This window comes from Capra hircus, chromosome 21 (assembly GCF_001704415.2).
Source record: "Capra hircus breed San Clemente chromosome 21, ASM170441v1, whole genome shotgun sequence".
Taxonomy (NCBI): Eukaryota; Metazoa; Chordata; class Mammalia; order Artiodactyla; family Bovidae; genus Capra; species Capra hircus.
In genome coordinates, this window is record NC_030828.1 from 29,456,476 (window position 1) to 29,479,962 (window position 23,487).

General features: G+C 49.0%; 1 protein-coding gene across 1 annotated transcript in view; it reads left to right on the forward strand.

The window, feature by feature from the left end:
* The window catches only part of OTUD7A (OTU deubiquitinase 7A), a 383,124-nt gene continuing 359,841 nt past the window's right edge, over positions 205-23,487 (forward strand). Inside the window, exon 1 of the mRNA XM_018066577.1 lies at positions 205-359. The gene's annotated coding sequence lies outside the window, so the exon portion shown is untranslated. The remainder of the gene's footprint in view (positions 360-23,487) is intronic.

The following is a 23,487-nucleotide window of genomic DNA, read 5'->3' on the forward strand; positions in this document are numbered from 1 at the left end:
GGAGCCGGCCGGCGGGGCGGGGGCGGGGCGGAGGTGGGGCGCGCGCACGTCCACGCGGGGCGAAGGAGAGGCGCGGCAGAGGCCGGTGACGTCAGGGGGCGCGCGCGGCCGCGGGCGGAGCGGAGAGGCGGGCGCAGCGCGCGGCCGCGGGCGGAGCAGAGGGGCGCGAGGGGCGGAGCAGAGCGCGGGAGGAGGCGGGGGAGGAGAGGCCCCCGGACAGCGAGCGGCAGCTGGGGAGGGGGCCGCTGAGCCGGAGCGCGAGAAACAGCTGATCCGGTTTTCCTCAAAGCCAGAGAAAATGGAAGTCGGGTAGCAGCTACTGCGGCGCTGCGGGCTGACTGAGCGGAGCGGCGCGGCAGGTGAGACGGCGCTGGCCGCGGTGCTGCCGGCGGCGGTAGGGCCGGGGCCGCCGGCCGGGCAGGTGCGCTATCCGTCCCAGTGCTGCGTTGGGTGCCTCCGCAGCTTCGTGACGGAGCAGGTGGGCGCAGAGGCCGGGCGGCCCCGGGTCTGGGGCGCGGGGGTCGCGGGCACAGCGCGGGGCTCGCCGGCGCGTCCGCATTGCGGGCTCGGCTCTGGACCCCGCGGGCGCCTCGGCCACCGGCCCTGGCCCGACGCGGCGCGCGTCTCCGGGCAGGGTGCGGCGCTCCCGCTGGGTCGCGGACGTTGTCTCCTTCGGGCTCCGGAGCCGTCTGCACTGGAACGTGATGACGGGCTCGGGGACACCGGCTCCTCGGTCCGTTGGGCGCACTGGGGTCCCGGGGCGCCGGCGGACTCCTGGGCACTGCACGGCAGCATCGCGTGAGGCCGCCGACAGGGTGCCCGGGCCGTGGCTGCGTGGGCCACCGCGGCCCGGTGCGCCGCTCGCTCGTTCCTCTGGGTCTGGCTGGACAGTGGGCGAACGGCTAATGCAATTTGGCTGTGAACCTGGAGGCCTTCCCTGGTATCTTTTCACTGGAGGGGGTAAAATCGCATTTGCTGTGCTTTAAGTGCTCCTTTAAATTCGGGAGATGTCAGTGATGTCATCATTAACAAAAACTTTCCTTCATTGGACACAACCGCCCAAGTGCACCCTCCTCCAGTGCAGCTATTGCAGCCCTTTGAGAATCTTTGCTACAGAATAGATTTGTCTTTGCTCTGTGAACTCACCAACCGTACGCAGGTGAAAACGGTTTTTATTTTTATCTCTTGGCTTGAGAATTAGTAGATTCAAGAGAGGCTGAAGGGAAACTTGTTAGATCCTCACAGATTCGGGAATCACTCCGTCCATATCACAAGCATCCAGGGGAAAGTCACGCATGACACTTCCGTGGCTATTGCCTGGCTCTATCTTTATAACTGAAAGTGAGCCATGAGATGAGAAAAATTAAAAGACATTATATTTGCGGGGGCAGATGAGGTGTTGAGAAAAGGTAGACAGTGTGGCCTAGATCTTCACAGGCCCTGACTGCTTCAGGAAAATCTGCAGGTCTTCCAGCTCTCTATCACCACCTCCTGCAGGACTCCCCACCATGATGGGCTTGGGAGCAGTCTGCTCTGGAGAAAGGGGTGACAGCTTCTCTGGGGCCCTCCCTGCTTTTCCTGTAGCAGCTGTGTGACCCACCAGCCTCCAAGGCTAGTTTAACACCTAAAGAGAGTTGAGAGAGTGCAGAGGCTGGGACTTAACCTGCATGGCACACAAAGTTTTGGGGAAATTTCTCCCCATAAATGGGAGCAGTGTGCCAGCATTATTGTGTGTGTAAGTGTTCCATTAGTATGGACTGTGATGGGAACAGAAGTAAGCAAGTTCCCAAAACAGTCTGCACTTCTACTGAAGCCTGTCATATTGAAAGGATATTCAATGAGGGACAAAAATACTGACATTTGTGTGTTTAATAGTTAATGACTTCCTAATTGGTGCAAAGAAGGATACCTTAAATTATTAGTGTGATCATATTGGGTCTGTAAGGAATTTAATACCAAGACCATGCAAAAGTTTGAGTCTGGTCAGGAGGGTGAGCTTTCAAAAACCCTGGATTGGTGAGAAGAAAACTGGAAGTAGAGCTTTACCTTAGGCTTTGGCATTCAGGGTGGCAGTGGATGGAAACCGTTGCATTATGGAGTCTTGCCTCTTGTGGGTCTCAGCCTGTGTCCTGTGTGGAGGCCCCTAGCCCTGGGAAAGGCTAGCTTTCCCCTTTTCCGCGGGAAAGCTGAATTGTCTGTTCTCCCCTGTGGAGAAGGAGAGTGGCATGTCCGTCTGAAGCAGCCACGTGTGCGTGGCCTGTCACATCCTAAAGGTGCCAGATTTATTCACAGTGGCAAGGCTGCCTGAGACAGGAAGCCTTATAGCAGAATTGACTTTAAATATACATCTTTTCAGCAACTTTGCCCCCGCTGCATATGGTTATTTTAGAAATCGACCTTCTAAGTCATTGCTGAGATTTTTTTCTATAATTGAAGTAGCCTCAAGTGTGTGAAAATTGGCTTTTAAGTCTCTGAGTTATGAGCTCTTTAGAAATTGAGTCTGTGAAACCACTCTGGCCACATATCCTTTTTTTTCCCCACCTGTAGACCTGTGAAAGTATTCCTTGTAATTTTTTTTTAAAATTTAACTCACTGTAAGTATTTTCGATAATAGAAAGCAAGAGTTTTCACTAAATGTTGATATATTAGCTACTGGTTTCCTAAAACATTTCAAAATCCGTCACTTTAAAGCCTTTTCATGCCCCCTTTCATGCTTAAGAGTATCACATCCAATTCTAAAAAGCCAAGATGGCCTTGGCTTTTCTTCTTTCCTTTGCATGTTAAGGTCATTTAATTCTTGTTTTAGGCCCAAAAGATAAAGGCTGAGTCAGCTCCCGAGGGGCCAGCAGGGGGCGTGCTAAATGCATCTTGGCAGGCCTCTACCTGAGCCACCTTGGAAAGTATGGAGGATTCCCCAAACTAGGGGTGTGTACCTGTGAGCCCCATATCTCTGTGTGCCTGTCGCCCAAGGGATGGACACTGAAGGAAGGATGTGCTTTAAATAGCCAGAGGTTGCGGCTTCTAGAATGGGTCTCCCTCCATGGGGCAGCTTTCATGGCTCCATGTCTTTGGAGAGTGATGGTTGGTCCCAGTCAGAAGATTCAGTGCCTCCTCAGATAGCAGAAGGCAGAGTGTTGGCTTGGAGAGGAGCGGCTTGGCCTCACAGAAATCCCTGCCTACATCTTGGTCCTGGAGAGGGCATGATGGTGCCAACCAGGGCAGCCAGTGGACATGTCTCCCATCCCCCAACGATGTTTTCTCTTGGGTTTGACAACTATTGACTTAAACCCCAGGACTCTGTGTCAGTAGCACCTCTCAGGGGGTTTATTTGCTGGCCTTGCCAACATTATTGGCTCAGGGTTTCTCAGATGAAGAAAAGCAAATGTTTAATCCCTGTATGTGTTTTTACCTGAAGAAAATGCAAACGGGAGAAAAGAGGCAACTGTCCTTTTCACTTCAATGTGCTTAATCTGATTTTAAGTGTGTGCCATGTTATTCATCAGAAATTTCCTGGTGGGTCTGGAGAGCTGAGCTCCTGCCGGGAGGGTCGTCTTGCCAAGCTGGGAGGGTTGTGTCTCAAGGCTTGGATGACCATCACCGTTTCTAGTTATGGTGACTTCCTCAGGTTCCTTGTAGAGCCCAGATGCTGAAGGGAGAGAGAATACCTTGAAGGGAATAGATCTTTACTGGACACCTATCCAAATGCTATGACTGGGTAATTCTTTATACTTCTTATTCTGTCAAAATGCTTATAGAATTGAACTGTTGATTTTACAGAGGTAAAAGGAAAAAGTCTTCCAGCTTTGTGCTTCTCTTGGAGCACTTTAAATGGCTACAGGGGAAATGCCACTCAATTAAAGACAGGTGGCACCTGATCCTTTTGGAAGCTGTCCATCCCTGAGGATGACCACAGGATATCCTACTCAAGAGGGAATCCTGAGATCCACAGGCTTTTAAAAGGAAGCAAAACATGTTGGTTCCTTTTTATGGTGTATCTAATTTGAAAATATTTTACCCGTGGAAACTTGGAAGCAGAGTTTCATTTGCCCTTGATAGCCTGCTGCATCCCCTGAGCAGTCTGTGTGTCCAACCAAGAAGAAGATAACTTTAACACAGATGTGACGGAGCCAGTCAGGGAGAAGCTGCCCTCTCGTTTTGGGGATGAAGCTCCTTGCCATTCATAGTAACAGAATGAGTACATGGGTTGAAAACAAGTCATTAAAATTCTGAAAATGAGGGGTTGATGCTGCCATTTTTACCTACCCATGTTGTGGAGGTGTGCTTAGCTGGCTGGTTTACACATGGTATTTCTTTTGGAGCGGGGGGTGTGTGGGCTGTGGTCAAGGCAGGGATTAGGAGAGAGTAGACCTTACTTTTCCTTCTGCATTAGCCACAACCTGCCACCCTGAATGAGGCATGGCCCTCTCATGCTCTGCTGCTGCTGCTGCTGCTGCTGCTGCTAAGTCGCTTCAGTCATGTCTGACTCTGTGCAACCCCATAGACGGCAGCCCACTAATCTCCTCTGTCCCTGGGATTCTCCAGGCAAGAATACTGGAGTGGGTTGCCATTTCCTTCTCCAGTGCATGAAAGTGAAAAGTGAAAGTGAAGTCACTCAGTCATGCCCGACTCTTAGCGACCCTATGGACTGCAGCCTATCAGGCTCCTCCGTTCATGAGATTTTCCAGGCAAGAGTACTAGAGTGGGTTGCCATTGCCTTCTTCATGTCATGCTCTAGGCCACTCATAAGAAAAGGAGAAATTTAACCTCCCATGTCTCCAAGGCCTTATCTAGTAAAGCTGCAGGATTCCACAAACCCCTAGTGCTTGCTATTAGATTTCTGCTATCCACTATCTGACATTCTAAGAAGTCAAATGTACATTCATGCCCATGCAAGTTCTAAATACGTCTCTCTTGCAGATAGGGATAAAATAAACTCATTTTCTGGGTTTGAAGGATCTCACCTTTCTCCTTGCAAGGAAATGTTTTTTTGTTTGAGCTTTGTTTATCCTTCCATAGTTTTCCTTATAAATGTGATGGATATTTGATGTCTGAGTGAATATGCATGCATAAAATGCAGTATAACTTTCACAAAATACAAAGGGATACCTCTGAAATTCTTTTTCTTTTCTGCTCAGTGTTTCATTCAATTGTTTTATTAATCAGCAGTTTCTCATGATGCTAGAGATGGGTGTGAATGGACCACTCACCCTCCTTGAGATTCAGTCTCTCAGTTGCTGAGATGAGTGTAGGAGCAGATGTCCTGGTGTTGCCCCTGCCAACTTGAGCCTTGCTACTGCTGTGAAGGCCCCTGACTTCTGCTGCCCTTAAAGCTGACACACCCATGGTTTACTCAGATCATCTCTGTGGTTCCATATTAGAAGTTGCCTATGATGTGGGGCTCCCAGATATTAGAGTATGCTCAGGGCTGGCCTGGCAGGACTGTGGAAGAGATCCCACAATGGACCACATCCTGGGATGTGATGTGCCTCCTTCCAAGAAGGCCGCCCTAACCCCCAAGACTGAGTCAATACCCTTTCATCTTGGGGGTCCAAAGACCATGGTCCCAATCCATTTCCCCACACTCCTTGTAATGATGATTTGAAACTTTGGGAATATGTATATTATCGAAATATGAGGCAACACATTTGCATGTGTAATTTTTCATGCATTAAAAGGAATTGTCCAACATCCAATATATATATTGTTCACTTTTTCTTTTTATTTGTTAATTGAAATATAGTTAATTTACAATGTTAATTACTGCTGTACAGCAAAGTGATTCAATTATATATATACATATACATACTATATACACATTCTTTTTTATATTCTTTTTCAATTATGGTTTATCATAGGATATTTAATATAGTTCCCTCTGCTATACAATAGGACCTTATTGTTTATCCAGTCTATATATAATGGTTTGCATCTGGTAACTTCTGCCTCCCAACTCATTCATCACCCAGCCCCCCCTTCCACTTGGCAGCCATTAGTCTGTTCTCTATTTCTGTGATTCCATTTCTGTTTCATAGATAGGTTCATTTGTACCATATCTTAGATTCCATGTATAAGTGCTATTATATGGTATTTGTCTTTGTCTTTCTGACTTACTTTACTTAGTATGATGATCTCTAGTTGCACACTTTTTCTTCTTAAAATGGAGTATATTTTGCCAGTCTTTTAAATAATATCATGCTATCTCTTGAAAAGAATCATCCCTGAATAGAAAAAAAGATGGATGAGTTGCCAGCTGACTTGGACAATGTGACAAGCTGTGTGACCTTGGGCACAGTGCCAAGTGGCCCCCCAAGAGGAGAATCTCTTCTCTGGTTTTGTGTAGGTTTAGGGGAGAAGCAGATGAGATAGTGTGCAGTGAGTCCTTCAGTTCTAAAGAGATCAATCGTTCCAATAAAAGGAAGTACGAGGCAGTGTGCCCATCTCATTTACCACGAGCCCATTGCTCTCCCTTGTCAGGGTTGTCAGCTGATGGATTTACAGTTTAAACTTGTAACTCAAGTCCTAGCTTCAGTGAACTTGCTTTTAACTTTTTAAAAGCAAGGAAGCTTGTAACTTTTTAAAGAGGAAGAAGGAGACACGGGTAAGAAGAACGGAGGACCTTCTTTGTCTTAGTGATTCTTGTCGTTTATCTGAAATTGTCAGCCAGTTCTGTTAAAACAGGCTAAAAGAAGTTCCTCCAAGTCAGGTAGACTACAGACCCCCTGAGAGTTGGGCTGCATCTCCTACCTCTAGCAGGCCCCTCGGTATCATCAGATGGATTGTTAGAGAGCACACTTTCTTACTCTTGGAGTTGATGGAAGATTAGCCTTTTACGTGGACAACTCGTGGGTAGAAAGAGAGGAAGGAGAAAAGCATTCTAGAGATGGGGTCCTGCTAGTCGCAGGGATGGGGGAGCCTGGTGGGCTGCCACCTATGGGGTCACACAGAGTCGGACACAACTGGAGCGACCTAGCAGCAGCAGCAGCAGCCGCCCCATGCCTGTGAGGGGCAGTGACCGTGGCCTGAGGCCCCACCAGCATGGGAGGTCTTGGCATTTACCCTTGGGGAAAGTGTGTGGCTGAGCTCTGTGTCTGCACTGCTCTCCTCACCCTGAGAGAGCCCCTTGGCAGGGCCGGCTGCTGTTCTTGGAGCAGGTCTCTGGCCTCTGAGACCAAGGGGCATCCTCTCGTCATTGGTGTTAAATGTGGCGCAGGGCAGAGAAGTCTCTGTAGCTTCTGAGGGACAACGCAGGCCCCCGTGGGAGGAAGTGGCTCTTTTGCAAGCCCTGTCACTTGCTGGGTCACGTGAAAGCTCTGTGGCTGTTTCGCTTGGCCCTGTGGCTGCATTATATTTGGTAGGCAAATTGAAAGGCAACGCTGGATCTCTTGGGAGCCTGTGGCCTGGACTTGTAGGAATGGGTTGCACTTCGTGTTCACGTCTCTTGATTATTTCATTCGTAAAGTCTGTCTGGTCTGAGGTGCGAACTGTGAACTAGGCCCTCAGGGCCCCCTGGTTCAAAGTGGCCGGCAAACTCTGGCTTGTCAGGCCTGGCATGTGTGGGCAACCTCTATCTCCCCTGGGTCATCTTCCCACACTGCCCATGATTGACAGCATTTCCTGACAGGTTTCTTCCACCCAACTCCACTTATCCCATGAACAGTCTGGAGGGCCCTGTGTTCAGAAAGACATTGTCACATAGGGTACGTAAGGCTTCTGGGGTTTGGGAGGGGTGATACAGGCAAGAAATTGCACTGCTTCAAGTTAGAGGTGTGTTAGAAGATTGCTCTGCTGCTGCATTTAAATTAGGAGATACTCTGGAGGTTGCAAACGCCACAGTGAAGCAAAACACATGAAGTTTTTTGGTTCCCAGTGCATATAAAAGTTACATTCACACCACCATCCTATCGTCTGTTAAGTGTACAATAGCATTATGTCTAAATATATATCTGTATATATGCCCCTTAATTTAAAAATACTCTGTGGCTAAAAAAATGCAAGGTATCATCTGACAATACAGGGGTGCCACAAACCTTTAGTTTGTTAAAAACAAAAATGCAGCATCTATGAAGTGCAGTCAAGGGAAGCAATGAAAGGCGCTCTGCCTGTACTAGGCTGTGGGGTGACTGGAGGGCCAGGTGGGAAATGTGGCCACGGAGGCGAGTCTGTGTGTGGCCCCTGCAGGTCAAGGCCGGGCCTGCTGCGGGAGACTCCCCGCCTCGGGACCAAGTCCCCACCTTGGGCATCTCTCTAGTCCTCTGTCTCACAGGTGAGGGGGAGACAGGTAGCTGTTTGACCTCGGATACCTCATTCAAGTCCATACTCTGTGCCCAGAAATCCCCTCCTTCTCTCCTAGTGCTGACTAATCGGGAAAGAAAGGCCCACTCACTGCTGGGAGAGAACAGCTAGGGAAGATTAGGTGTCTCTTAAGAATGTTTGTACCCGTTTCTCATGCTGAGGAGAATACAGAGCATTTGAAGAAGGATTTATAGTTAGAAATGGGCTGTGTGGTCAGCATCCCTCCTTCTGACTGTGAGGCTCCGAGGAGAAGGCCGTGCCCCAGCCTGTTCAGAACAGGCTCTCCATGCGTGTTTATGAAATGCATTCACTAGTCCTATGGGAATTAAACTTAGAAATTTAATTATTCTTTCTAGAATTGTTTAGCTCCCATGAGTTCTAAAGTGTTAGAGTTGAGAATGCGGCTGATGTCAAATTTGACACATTTTCAAATTTGAGCCCCCCAGTTTGGCAGTGAACAAAGAAAAAACAAACAGCAAATTGTTTACCGATTCGCCATGATGTGGCACACTGCAGAGTGTCATTCTCTGTGGAGGTATAGTTCTATCGTTTCCATATATGTGTCACAGACACTGTATGCAGTCTTAGGGAATATTAGCTACATCTATTTGATTAGGAAAATAACTGCATTCCTGATTTCTCTTAAAATTGGAATATAATTGCCTTACAATGTTGTGTTAGTTTGCACTCCAGAGTTTGAAAAACCCTCCTCCCCACCTCCCTTTACCTGTCTGGGGTACGGAGGGCCTTAAAGAAAGCAGCAGTCTGCATCATCCATGCGGCTCAGCCTGGGGAGTGGGTGGGACCCCAAAGTTAGTACTTCCTCTGGACTCCCTCCACATACTGACACATGTTCTGCCCTCTCTGGCCCCCTGAGCAGCACTGCCCTCTTGCTCCCTGCCACACCTCTCTCCTAGGCTTGTCTCCCTGCTCTGGAGAGCCTCTAGGGGGCTGCTGGTGCCCCCAAACCTCGCCCCTGAGCAAGATTCCTTACTACCCACCTCCCTTTTATCTCAGTTTGGCGAAAGGATAAGATCTACCCAACTTCCCGTAACAGAACCATGACACCATAATGGACAGGTCTGGCTCCATGATATTGAGTGGGAAAATGATGCTTTCTGGAAAAGTATGCTAGGATTTTTTTTTTCTTGTAAGTAATTGATAAGGCTTCTCTGTCACTGTCCTCTGTTGGTGTTCTCTTGCCAGCAAAAGTTGTCCAAGAAGGAACCACCATACTCATGATGATAAAGTGGAGGTTCATAATTCAACACTGTAGCCTTAGTGTGAAACAGCCCTTTATGAGGGTGGAAGGTCGGTGGGCCTCCCCTCCCTTCCCATACCCTGAATGAGGCTGGCTGTGGGGCCCTGAGGATGGGCATTACTGAGAATAGGCTTGTGATCAAGTAGTAACCCCTGCAGTAAGATGATGCCCAGAGCACTAGAAAGTCTAGTGTTTGAGAGTGTTTCTGGTGGCTCAGATGGTAAAGAATCCGCCTACAATGCTGGAGACCTGGGTTCAATTCCTGGGTCAGGAAGATCCCCTGGAGAAGGGAACAGCTACCTACTCCAGTATACTGGCCTGTAGAATTCCATGGACAAAGGAGGCTGGCGGGCTACAATCCATGGGGTCACAAAGAATCGGACATGACTGAGCTACTTTGACTTCCCTTTCACTTGGAGCAGTCTGGAGACCAGACCCCTCCCCCCCAGCCCCCAAATGTACATTCTTCCCTTAAACTAACCCTAACAGAGAGGAGAAGAAGCAGAGACATTTTCCGATCAGGAGAGGGTATTGGCCATCCACTCCCCGTCGTGATGAAACAACCTGTCTAAATGCATAGAGCTGCCAAGCCTGCAGCAGGGAGGACTGGGTTCCTCATGTTCCTCCCACCAGTTCCTTGTGTTGCCCAAGAGATGGGCAGTGACATTTTGTCCCAGGTTCCTGGTGGCATCTGTGGACCAGTGGGCAAAGGCATGAGAAAGCAAGCACCTTTGACATAGACATCTGGGTGTGCCAACAGCAGACTTCCTCTGAGAGTCCTGGGTACTGGCCTGGGCTGAGCATGAGTGACACAAGGGAAAATGGGGCACTGCATGATCACTGGGCAGCTATCAGGCTGGAGGGGAGGTCATACCTGAGGCATCATGTCAGCAGAGCTCAGCCAGGTGGGAGCCATGCTTCCTCCATGATGGATGAGTGGGGTGGGGGCCTCTGGGCCCAAGCACGTTCTCAAGGGAGGCAGAGGTCTTCACAAGTCCAGGTTGGGTTTCTTCATCTAGGCATGAGAGTGTACTTTGTAAATTGTTTAAGACTGTGGCTCATACAGTAAAGAATCTGCCTGCAGTACAGGAGATCTAAGTTCAGTCTCTGGATTGGGAAGGTCCCTTGGAGAAGGGAATGGCAACTCACTTCTTGACTAGAAAATTCCATGGACAGAAGAGCCTGGTGGGCTATAGTCCATGGTGTTGCAAAGAGTCGGACACAACTAAGTGACTAACACTTAGGCACTTACACAAATGTGAGAAACTGTTTTGAGGTTGCTTTTTTTTTTTTTTTAACGTTGTTGTTGTTACTTTTCAGAAGCAGAAATAAAAACCTGAAATGTAGAAATAGCCTAAGTCATTTGGAGACACATAAAATTTTGCGTGAAGGTGTTAGGTGGCTCCTAGTGGTTCACGGAGGAGAATGGCCCCTGGGCATCTGCTTCAGGCCCAGCAGGCTAGAGTTAGACCCACAGGCTGCATGCAGGCAGAGCTCAGCTGTGGTCAGGCTGTGGGACTTTTCTGTGGGACCCAGCAGGCATGAGGCTGCGTGCCCTTTCCCTGGTGCTGTGCCACATCCTCCCCAGGGGTTGTGTTTGCCCCAGTTCGCTGCAAGTTTCCAAGTACTTGACTCTGGCTAGCCGGCGAGTGTCTGCTGGATGGACCCCCATGCTCAGGGCACTGAGTGGAGTGGATCCAGATCAGATCCCTGCTCTGATCACCCTGTGGTTTTGCACTTGCTCTCTCCAGCCACTCCCATAGGGTCCTCTGTCCCCAACATACTCTGCTTTTCAGAGAGTCCACAGAGGAGGTTGTGGGTACCCAAGTGACGCTCAGAGCCTGAGTGTCCAGGCCAGTGGGGGTGGGACACCGCCATCCTGGGTCCCCTGTGGGCAGTGGTGTAGGAGAGGCTGCACTTTGGGGTCAGGCATACTGGGTTCCATTTCCATGGTGCTGTCTCCTGCTGTGAGTCCCTGGCTGGGACAGGTTGTCTCCTAGCCTCCACGTCCTGGCAGGTGACAGCAGACCCAGGGGTATCCATCAGCTCTCTGCAGCTTCTCTCCAAGCTCCTCTCTGTTCAGATTGGAGTCCTAACCAACTGGGCATTTGTTCCTTTCCAGCAGAGTTAGGAAGAGACCTGTCCCATAACTGGGGACCCCAGCGACCTTGGGGAGGGGTCTCATTACTCTGAGTTTCCATTTCCACATCTGGAAAAAGGGGATGTCCAGGTACCTTGCTGGGTTGTTGTGAGGACCACAGAGGCTGGTGGACAGGTGTTTGTGTCAAGATCAGAGAGAGATCACCCTGGAAACAGAAGGGAGAAGCGATCCTCTGGGAGCTCCAGAGTGAGTCCCACAAGCACCATCTTCCTGACTTGGTGGGATGCTCCAGGACACAGAACACCTGGAGTAGGACAGGGTGGTCTGGACCCTTTGGACATTCATAAGAATTCACTTTGCATTTTCCTTTCCAGGGAACAAACTGGAGGATCCTTCAAACCTTTGTCCAGTGTGCGTCATCGACATCATTTTTCAATGGATTATTAATAATTTAGTTGACATCCGGAGGAACCTATTTGACTGTACTTTGCTCTTGGTGTTTTGAACATAAACCATTTGTCTTGGAGAAACTGTTTGTAAAACACATCCATACAAAATACTGAAATCTAGAAAACAAAACTAATACAGATCTTGCCACATCCTGTCCCCAGCCCTCAGAAAGGCGGGAGAACAGGTATTACTCCATGGAAATAGAAAGCATACTAGTTTTTACCCTTTCTCCTTTGCTCATTCAATTTGGTTAAAAAATGAGAAGGCCAGTATTTACACAAGCTAACAGAAGTCAAACAAAACAAGAGTATATAGTAAAATGTGAGTCACTTTCTTATGCCAGGCCCAATCCCTCTCTCAACAGGCACTGTTAATTGCTCCTGTGTATCTTTCTGAAAAAATTCTGTGGATGCTCAAGTATATATATATTTTTTCATATTTAAACACATGGGAGCATATAGTGTCCATTTTTCTCACTTAAGCATGTTGGAAATTATTACACTTTTAGTCTTTTGGTCTATATAAAATGTACTCATCTAAATTTAATTTAATTTAATAATGACGCATTTGCTGAATTTAAGCTCAGTGTCTTCCATCTTGGAGTTCCCAGCATGTCCCTTCCAGGGCTGGTGGGCCAGCCTGTAGTAACGCCATAGTCCTAGAGTACGCAGTGGCTGGCCCATCACAGGGCTTCTCCCTTCTGTTTCCAGCGTGATCTCTCTCTGATCTTGACACTAGCACCTGTCCACCAGCCTCTGTGGTCCTCACAGCAACCCAGTGAGGTACCTGGGCTGGCCCTTGAGCAGGAAGGAGTGCCCCTTTATCCACGCCCTGCCATGTGGGTTAGGCGGGTACTCAGAAAGAAGAATTAATTAGGGAGAAGCTGTAGTCTCCATTCAGCCCCTGTAAAGTTAGGGGGAAACTCTGAAATGTGTTTGCCAGCTGCCACGCTGAGTGGTATCAGCTCAGCTCTGCTCTGAAAGCTGACTGAAGTGTGTGCCCCGCCTTCTTTCCTCACCCTCCCGTTCCTCCTGTCTCATTATTCATGTTTCCATTCCTTCCTTGGTCTAGACACATACTATTTGCCCTCTCGTTGGTAACCTCAGTTTCCGGTTACCTGGTCTTTGTGCTGTGTTTAGATGGATTCCAGGATCACACGTACTGGTCCTTTATTAGTAATTCTAGAGGAATTGTCGGGGCCTTTCTTTCAGTTCCTCTTTCAGTTGGAGTTCGTTGTAGAGTTTGTGGATTGTGATCCCCCACTCTCTTCTTAAATGGCTCATGACCCTCAGTGGAGAATTTTTGCGAGCTCTAAAATACCTCTTGCATGAGTATAAAACTCTTGAGTCCCACCTTCCCTTTAAAACTTTATAGAAATATTTCTGTCTTTTAGCATTGAGGATTATTGTTAAGATATTTGAGCTCAGCCCGTCTTCTGCCTGGATGTTCATATGATTCTTTTGATTCATTAACTTCTCCAGACTATTTCTGTATGTTCATCTTTCTGTATCACTTTTTTAAAAAACTGCACACAGTATATCCCATCATCTGACAGAGACAAGTCACTTTATCCGTGTAGTGTTTCTTCTGTGTCTTATATATGTCATTTCTTTGAGAAACTCGGTATTTCACATACTTTGCCGTCTCATTTGCTTGTGTGTTTGCTTGGTTGGTTGTGTTTATTCTATTTTTTAATGGCTTCTAATGTGCTCATCATTCCTACCCCATTTATTTTCTTTCTCCATTTCTTTCCCAAGATCTTGTCTTTCTGTCGGTTAATAATTTCTTCTTTGATTTTTAAAAGTCATTTTAGGAGAGTACAATTGGCAGGATAAAGGCCCCTCAAAGATATCAATATCCCAATCTCCAGAATCTGTGAATATATTGGGAGAATTGGAATTGGGAAAGTAAAATTGAATATAGAGTGAAGGTTGCCATCTGACTTCAAAGTAGTGGGATTATCCTGGGTTATCCTAAGTGGGCCTGGTGTAGTCAGAGGGTATGTGAAAGGGGAAGATGGAGGACCAGAGAGGCGTCAGCACAAGAAAGACCAGTCCTGATGTTGTTGGCCACAGGAAGCCATGATCCAATGCATGTGTGTGGCCTCCAGACTGGATACAGCAAGGAAAACAGGGCTTCCTGCAGTGGCTGGAGTCATGACCCCCCCTAGTGATGTTCATGTCCCAATCTCCAGAACCTGGGAATATGTTCATTTATTTGGAAAAGGAGACTTTGCAGATGTAATTAAATTAAGAATCTTGAGTTGGGGAGATTGGCCTGATTTTTCCAGGTGGACCTGAGTAACCCCAAAAGAGGCAGGAGGAGCAAAGTCAGAGCAGACCTGAAGATGGACTCAGGGCAGGGATGCAGTTTCTGGAAGGGGAACACCAGCCAAGGAATGGGAGCAGCCCCTGGACACTGTGCAAGGCAGGGCACCTTCTCCCTGGAGCCTCCAGAAGGAACACTGTCCTGCAGTACCTCGGCTTTAGCCTAGTGAGACCCATTTCAGACCCCTGATCTCTAGAACTGCAGGATGATATGTTGCTCTTGTTTTAAGTCACCAGATTTGTAGATTTGTTGTGAGTTGTTTTCAGCAGTAACAGGAAACTCACAGAGACTGTAGGGGAGTGTGTTACTAAAAAAGTTCTTTACCTCTTTGGTTTCCTCTGGGCCTACAAATGCTTACCCTCCTCCTCCACCCCATTTCTAAGCCTGATTCCCGAGTTGGTTACTTTGTGACTTTAGTCAGCGCATTTTTGAAGAATGGGGTAGGGTTGCACTTCATTTCAAGTTTATAGTCTGGAATGCAAGAGTACACTCTTCAAGTTGTATTTCTTTTGCCCAGTTAGGAGCTATGTTCCCCAGTTCTTCATGAATAAATTGGGTGTTGCTCCTGGCAGGCCTCAGTGTCATGTATTTGCTACCTGTCTCTGCCTCTATACGAGGCCGAATCCACAGTAGGCCACAGTCTACTGAGTGGTTCTGCGCCCATGTCCAAGTGATCCTTTGCAAGCTGCCATGGCAAGGTCTTTATCTCCCCATGGGTCAGGAGTGGGGCACTGGCTTGCTGTGTCTCTTCCTGATTCCTTTGGTCTGGTTCACCCAGGGATTTGTGCATTCTGCTCATGTCTGTTTTCTTGATTTGTCAAAAGTGGAATATATTTCTCTTTCTAATTCTCTGTCTGCGTTTTCATTGTTTTGAGGGCTTTCAGAGAAAGTGTGGAGGAGTAAACCATTCACTGGAAACTGCTTTCTGGTGGGTGCAGGTGTAGATGCTGAGGGATTTTACTCATCATCTTTGGGGAGCTCCTTGTGCTTTGAGAGAGAGAAATGGGTCGCCGTTTCTCTTGGGGTCTGGGCATTGTTGAGCATTTGTGGCTTTGGGATTCCTTTCCCAAGATTTTTTGTTTTACTCCAGAATGCTTTTTGTGTAAAAGCCCTTCCATTAGATTAGACAAGCTATTGTATAAAAGATTTGACCTCCCATGCTAACAGCCTGGGAGAAGGTGGCAGATACGTGCCACACCGGACCTCTTGCCCAAGGCTTCCCTACCTCTGAGGCCAGATCCTCCCCTGCCATGCCCCAGCAGCCTTGGACTCACTGCCTGTGTCTCTGAAATCTGTGTGGCTTTTTGTATGTTAATCAATAAAGCCTGAATGAACACTTGCTGCTTTAATCAGTAATGAATATTAAATTAATGCTGTAATCCCTAAGCAGTAGAATAGCTTCCAGGGATTGCCGTGTGTTTTTCTGACATTATCTGGTTTAAATCTCACAGCCATCCTGTGAGGCAGGTGTCACGGTTCAGCCTCATTTGGCCATTAAGCCAAATGGAGTGCCCGGAGATGCCATTTGTCTGTCTTAACGAAGCACAGGCTGCCTTCACAAAGGCTAGACCTGGTCCTTGACATCCAAGAAGTGTGTACTTACTTTGTTGGGTTGAGTTGAAGCTTATGAACGTCTTTCATTCTTTTCCAAGCTCTTTGTGTGTGCAGATCTGTTGGCCCCAGATATGTTTGGAACAGCTTCGTTGTAGTGATCTAAGATTCATTTGTTTTAAAGATTGAATTTTAGATAGTTATATGTTAGCAACCTTCAGTTGTGCAGTGTTTCTCTGTCATTCAAAACCCATGGCAACTTAAAGGTAGGAAGCCCTAAATTCTAAGGAATGAGAATTCATGAGGATTTTGCTCCAGCCAGACCCATTCTGGGCTGTCCTATGCACACACAGCCCCTCTAGTTTGTCATCCCTGGGGTGACAAACTAGTTTGCCAGTCAGTCAGTGTACAAGGAGGAGAGTGCCCACACTGTCTCTCTTCAGTTACTGGGAGAGAAATCCACTGTGCAGTAAAGATAGTAAACTGATAAATAAAAAGTAAAAAGATAGTAAACTAGAATCTCTAATTTTTTTTTTTCTTTTTTTGCCTGCCTTCCATTTTGTAGGGTCCATAGGGTTGTATGGGGATGAGTGACTGGTGGGCCATGGGTTCAGAGAGGCCTGCCGGGTCAAGCCTGGCATCCCTCTAGACAGATGGTCAGCAGCACCCGAGACTCAGGTGAAATGATCCCTGTGCTGTTGCCAATGTGGTGGAAGGACAGAATGTAGCTGGTATTTGAGAAAGACCATGTCCTTGGGTTCCCTGAACAACCAGAATGTGTGAGACTCAGAGAACGTAGCCCTATAGCCTTCCTGAAGCTTCTTTGGACACCTGGGATGTTGAGAGAATGAACTTCCTCCTGCCCGCTCCTCTGGGCCTCCCCCGGACATGATTCATGCTGGGATCGGTTCTGTGACATCAGCTTTTCGCTCTTCAAAGATTGCCTGTTACCACTTCCCTCCCTTCCTTCCTCTCCCAGGTTGTCATTTATTAGTCTGTGGCCTTCCCACGTGGCACAGTGGTAATGGATCCACCTGCCAGTGCAGGAGATGCAGGGGACAAGGATCTGGATTGGGAAGATCCCCTGGAGCAGGAAATGGCAGCCCACTCATATTCTTGCCTGGAAAATTCCATGGACAGAGGAGCATGGCAGGCCACATGAAGGTCATAAAAACGTCGGACATGGCTGAGCGACTGAGCATGCACGTTTGTTCTGTTATCCTGGTTTTTCAGCAGTTCTCTTGCAATATGCCTTCATTTAGCCCCCTGCAGTGCATTCTGGACACTTTCCTCGGTGTTGCCTTCCCCCTGGCTAATCTGCCCTCTACCCGATCCACATCAAATCTGCTGTAAAGAGCAGTCACTTGGTTTTAAGTTTCTGTGATTGTTATTCATTTCCATAAATTTTCTTAATTTCCCATATTCTTGTCTTTTTAAGAGGTATCATATTATTTACTTAGGGTTTTGATCACTTTAAGAAGTACTTGCATCTATCATTTAAAACTGTATGTTATGGTCTCTGAGTAATGATTTGTTATCTGAACTTCTTGATGGTGGTGAGCTGGGAGTTTTTGTCTGGTGTCACTGTTTGCTGGGCCTGCTGGCCCTGTTCTTGGGGAATCACTTCCCCAAGGAGACTTGTGTCTCCTCACTTGATTACAGCCTCATCTTTGCTTGGTGCCAGGGTGGGTGCATCTGGCCAGTGAGATTGTATTTGCTTCTGTTAGGTCCACAGGGGGCTGTGAGCCCAGGGTCACCTTGCGTGTCAGCTCCCTGGGCTGGTGGTTTTGGAAATGGTGGCTGTCTGAGGTGTGCACCCACTGAGACTTTGCCCTTCATCTGTTTGTCATGCAGCCTGCAGGGAAGGCTCTGGCAGTGCTGTGTCTGTGGCAAGGATGCAGTCAGTGGGAGGTCAGGACTGAACTGGCCACAAAACACAGATCCTGTGTGCCTGTTGAAAGGGTGGCTAATTCTGAAGGTGGGACCAACTTGGGGAGTAGAGCTACTAAACGACAGGGCAGTGATGAGTATGTATGTTTGTGTGCCAAGGCCTGGGAATGCCTTGATGAGTGGTTTCCTGACAGTGCCCTGTGGTGGTAGGAGGCTCTGTTGGCTGTAAAGAGACAAAGGACTGGCAGGCCCTTCCCAGCTAAGCATACTGCAATTTCCGGAGGCTTGCTTGCTTCTTTTTATCGAATCAAGTTTAAATGCAAAGCATTGGATGTAGAAGAGCACAAGATACCCCAGGAATGAGTGCCGAGTCAGTGCAGGGAAAGGAGGAAGGCAGTCCATATACTCTCTGCTGGAATGTTCTTGAGCCTGTTGGTTTCAGCTGTAGAAAACTTGAAGAGAAGAAGAGCACAAAGCATTTTAGAGTATTACCTACAGCTAGGGCAGTGGCACCCCACTCCAGTACTCTTGCCTGGGAAATCCCATGGACAGAGGAGTCTCGTAGGCTACAGTCCATGGGACTGCTAAAAGTCAGACACGACTGAGAGACTTCACTTTCACTTTTCACTTGCATGCATTGGGGAAGGAAATGGCAACCCACTCCAGTGTTGTTGCCTGGAGAATCCCAGGGACAGAGGAGCCTGGTGGGCTTCCGTCTATGGGGTCGCACAGAGTCGGACACTACTGATGCGACTTAGCAGCAGCAGCAGCAGGGAACCACTACTTGAAAGTTCAAGCTTAGACACTCCCTCTAAGCGGACTGGTCCAGCCTGCCCCCTCGCCCTGGGTACACCATGGTTCATGGATCTCTTGCCACATTTTGGCTGCTGGCTCCCCCGGCCTTCCCTGGATGCAGAGCCCTTCCAGCGCCAACCCCTGCATCTCCCATGACACCTTTATGGTTTCCCCACTCATGGCACCTGGGAGCCCTGCTCTGCGTCACAGGGTGTGTGCTCTCCCAGGAGCATGAAGGGCGGGCTGCCACTCTTTGCATGTTGGTACACCTCACCCATGGGATACCTTCTTATGGTGACCAGGCCATGACATTGGAAAAGCTCTTTAGATTTCCAAAAGAAGGGAACACTTAACTGTGTTGCAAGTCCTTGTACCCTTAGTACCCCCTGTAAAGCCTTGCAATACCCACATGCCCCCCTGAACCTGTGCACACTGAGGTAACTTTGTTGCTTCCCGGGAGTGTAGTACTCATTACCACGTCACTGTGGCCTGGGTCTTCACAAAGAGCCACCTTCTTCTGGTCGTAAAGGGTGGGACCACGGCTAGTTGTACTCAGTGGAGGAGAGTCCTGTCGTGCGCTGCCGTGCTCCCACACCCTTCATTCATTCCCATCCTCTGCTCTGTGGTGTGCTGGTGTGCACTGCTCTCCTGCTCTGGACGCTGTCCTCCTGCACGTAGGGAACCAGGCAGCATTGTCTCAGGAGTAAAAGGCTTCAGTCACCTCTGCAGTCGGCTGTCTGTATCCATGGGTCCTGCATCCATGGGTTCAATCCACCACAATCAGTGATGTTCTAAGAACTATTCCATAAAGTTCGAGAAAGCAAAACTTGAATTAACTGTACTTTGGCAGGTATTTACATAGCATTTACATTGCGATAACCATTATAAGTAATCAAAGGGTGATTCAAAGTGTAAGGAAGGATGTACAGTGAGGTATATGCAAATATGGTACCATTTTACATAAGGGACTTGGGCATCTGTGGATTTTGGTGTCCTCAGGGGTCCTGGAACCAACCTCCCATGGATACTGAGGGGTGACGGTATTTGCTCCTGGAAGGTTTGAATCAGTTGTGCTTTTATATAAAATATCTCCAGGTGTTCCTATTACATCTTGAACTTCCTCTGCAGTCTGACCACTGCTGCTGCCCTGACACACAGGGCTCATTCAGTCCAACCCGGTCCACCCAAAGGGATGGCAGACCTACTGGGCATCTGTCTTCCTCATTATAGTTTAGGGGAAGGGCAGGGAGGACTCTGTGGTGTCCCCCACAGTCCAGGAGTGGTGGGACATTTTATTAACTGTCTCGGCATTTAATTTTTTGCAAACTTATGCTGCCCTTGATTTTGTGTCATCTAATTCATTCAGCAGACATTTTGTCTAAACATTTTCTTCCTCCTAAAAGGAAACAATAGCCTTTGGAAAAAATACTCAGTGGAAAAGAAGTAATCATGTGCAAAGAATGTTTCCTCCGGTTTTGTTTTCCTCTTTACCTGGCATTATTTCTTGAGCTTTTCCCACATTACTGAATAGCCTTAAACTGAGGTCCCCATGGCCACATGGCACTGAGTGGGCTGAACATGCTGTAGTCAGTGAATGATCATGGATTGTGGGCTCCGGAGGGCTAGGCAGGCAGCCCTGCCCAGCACGTGCTCCAGGTCAGACAATGGGTCATCCAGTGCAGTCTGTTGGGTCACCACACACGGGAGAGCCTGTTATTCCTGATGCCACTGCTGGAGCTCTCCTTTCAGTCCTGATCAGGGGTCTCCGAGGTAATTTTACTCTGGTCTCTGTCACACACCATCATTCCAGGTTTCTGAACTTAGCAACAGTGTACCCAAGGAGTTTACGATTCCACATCCTTACTCTGCTGCTGCTGCTAAGTCGCTTCAGTCGTGTCCGACTCTGTGCAACCCCATAGATGGCAGCCCACCAGGCTCCCCCGTCTCTGGGATTCTCCAGGCAAAAACACTGGAGCGGGTTGCCATTTCCTTCTCCAATGCATGAAAGTGAAAATTGAAAGTGAAGTCGCTCAGTCGTGTCTGACTCTAGCGACCCCATGGACTGCAGCCTACCAGGCTCCTCCGAACATGGGATTTTCCAGGAAAAGGTACTGGAGTGGGGTGCCGTTGCCTTCTCCTACAAGCCAGCAAAAGGACATTTGGGGCGGTAGACAGAGCAGTAGCCGCCCTTGGACCAGCAGAAGGAACGCAGCACCAGGAGAGGTTGTGTGGCTCAGATTCCAGAACTTGAGGTTCTTGGGCATTTGAATTGGGGAATGGGGAAGAATTCAGGCACCTGGAAGTGACAGGAGAGGCCCAGGAGGCAGGAGCTGGAGGGAGGCTGGGGGACAGCAACCAGCAGTGGATGGGCCTCTGGGAGAGTGGACCAGAGCAGCAGGCTGTAGGGGCAGGAGGCTGGAGACCCAGTCCTGCAGAGGGTAGAACGAGCATCAGCAGAGAGGAGCAGAAGGAAGCAGCCTGGATGCCACGTTCCTGAGGCTGGGCCACTGACACCCGCCTCCCCACCCTCCCCACCCCCACCACCCCAGCACTATGGGCCCAGCTGTTTGCTGGAGACCCTGGGCTCCTGTCCCTCCCTCTACCCCTTCTCCTCTTCTTCCATCTCTTCCCCTTCCTCCCCTCCCCCCTCTCTTTTCATCTCCCTCCTCCCTCCCTCTCTCCCTCTCTCCCTCCCTCCCTCCTCCTCCTCCGGGGGAGAGCCAGCAGTGTGCCCCAAGGGTCTGCTGGCCCCTGTTTTCTGTAGGCAGAGTGCTGGCCTCTCTGCCCCCACAGGCCCTTCTTCACTGTGTGTAGGACCAGGTTAGAGCCTGGGGTCTTGGCACATCAGTGTGGAGAGAAAGGCGGTGCAGTAAGGGAGGAAGTGTCTCTGGAGATACTCGGAGGAACCTGGTGGGGAGAGCACTGGGCAGTCGAGGACCCTCAGGCGGGCCCCATCCCTCACAGTGGGTGTTTGCCTAAGGTCTCAGGATTTATAAAAGATGCCAGGCCAATTCTCCTGCTCAACTGGCTCCCCTGGCCCCCGGGGTACGTTGTGTGGTAAGAACCAGTGTGTGGCCAGCTTCACGAGGGCAGAGGATTGAGAAGGTGGCTGATGTCCTGGGGCACACAGGTCCCCCTGCCTGTTGGGAAAGCTGGGGCCAAGCACTGGAGAAAAACCGGACGGAACTCCAGGCCTTGTGCCACTTGGCGGCCTCTCCTATTCACCTCCCCTGAGAGCAAGGCCCAGGGTGGCACAAGGTATGTGTAGATGTCAGGGTGCAGGGGTACGCCATCCAGGGCAGCTGAGGGCATGCCTAGGACCATTCACCATGGGGAAGGTTAACACATCAAGGATCCTGCTTTGTAAGATTATTATTGTAAAACAAGTAGTATGATGGGAATAGGCAGGTGTTTGGATGGCAAGGAGCCGTCGTATTTGTGGTACCTCTCAGGAGCCCAGCAAGGAGGAGCAGCCTCCTGCCGGCTGCAGAGGGGAGAATGGACGCCTGGCTTGCTGCCGGGAAGCGGTGTCTCCTGGCTCCCCTCTGTGCTGCTCTGTAAGTGATGGCCTCGCCCCTGGCTCACGGGGACAGTGAAGCCATGGGTGGGGCCCTAGACGGTGGGCAGAGGCCAGGCACACCTGCAGGATGTATATAAGCACTGTGCCCATGGAGCAGGGCAGGCCTCACCTCAGGCTTCGTTCCATGGGGCCCACCTGTCTACCTGCTACTAGCTCTTACCTTTTGTGCGAGGTTGGGAGGGTTAAATTTGGAATTTAATATTTGTTATTTATTTAAAAATCCTCTATGAGTTCTTAACCTTTGGGGGACCCTCTGTGGTCTGTGGAATCAGACATTCTGAGTGCCCTTGCGCCGTGTGTCAGGACCAGGGAGACAGGCAGATGCAGCTGTGGAACTGCTTATGAGTCTTAGTTTTGTTTTCCGTTGCCTTTTGTGCCACGGTGTGTGGGTGCCTGGGCCACTAGAGCAGCCTCTGCCTGCAGGGGAGAAGGAGAGATCGTGGAGGAGGCAATGGAGGGATGATCTTCCGAATCGGCGTGGCCTCGGCCCAGGGTCCCAGAGAGAGGAGAGCTCAGGTTCTCTGGGAAATTGTGAAAAGATGTTTCCAGATGATGAACAGAGGATAAACGGTCATTGTCCTCCCTGTTTTCAGATTTCCCATGAGCATGTCCTTGGAGATTTTGCTGGACGTGGCAGAGGAAATTTCATTTGAAAGCTCGGGAGTGTGTTACACTGGCTGGGCAGTCCTCACACAGGCCACATGTTAGCTGGGCCTCTGTGACTTCAGGGCATCCTAGGTGGTCAAAAGTATTTTGGTGCAAGCTCAGAGCTCACCCTGCATGGAATGGAGGTGGTTCCTGGACTGTACATTGTATGTAACAAACTGGCCCTGCTAGTCCTTAAACTATTTTGTTTGAGTCACAGGACAGAAATAAATAAATAAACAGGCCAAAAAGGATCACTGTGACACGGCCAGGGTTTGTGCATTGTCACTGAGCCCAGCGAAGGCTCATCTGTGATGCTACTGCAGATGTTTGCAGGAAACGTGGCCGTCGCCTGCCGTGAGCCTGTCAAGTGGACGTGGTACCCGCTTTCATTTTAAGTTGTAAATCTTTTTTCATATTCTTTTCCAATATGGTTTGTTACAGCATGTTGAATGAATGGTAAGACCTTGTTGTTTATCTGTCTTATATATAATAGTATGTATCAGTTAATCCCAAACTCCTAATTTGTCCCTCCCTGCCCTCCTCCTTTGGTAACCATAGATTTGTTTTCTATGTCTGTGAGTCTCTTTCTAT